The sequence below is a fragment of the Capsella rubella genome, unplaced genomic scaffold (genome assembly GCF_000375325.1).
Source record: "Capsella rubella cultivar Monte Gargano unplaced genomic scaffold, Caprub1_0 scaffold_3, whole genome shotgun sequence".
NCBI lineage: Eukaryota > Viridiplantae > Streptophyta > Magnoliopsida > Brassicales > Brassicaceae > Capsella > Capsella rubella.
This window is the reverse complement of record NW_006238921.1, coordinates 12,472,604-12,472,839: the sequence shown is the minus strand read 5'-3', so window position 1 is coordinate 12,472,839 and position 236 is coordinate 12,472,604.

The following is a 236-nucleotide window of genomic DNA, read 5'->3' as shown; positions in this document are numbered from 1 at the left end:
AAATCCACCATAATCTTATCTTGCACCGCTGTTTAAAACAGGACACGCCGCCTAACACCCGTTGGCTAGGAAGACTCTCGACACAAGAAAATAGTACAGCCAATTGCATACCATCAAATACTTCTTTTGTCACTTGAAGATTTGATTCAAAAAACAAGATCATTCCCGAGAAAACACTGCTAGCTCCACCCGAGATAAGAACTAAATGTTCTCTTAGATTCATTCCAGCAGAATCA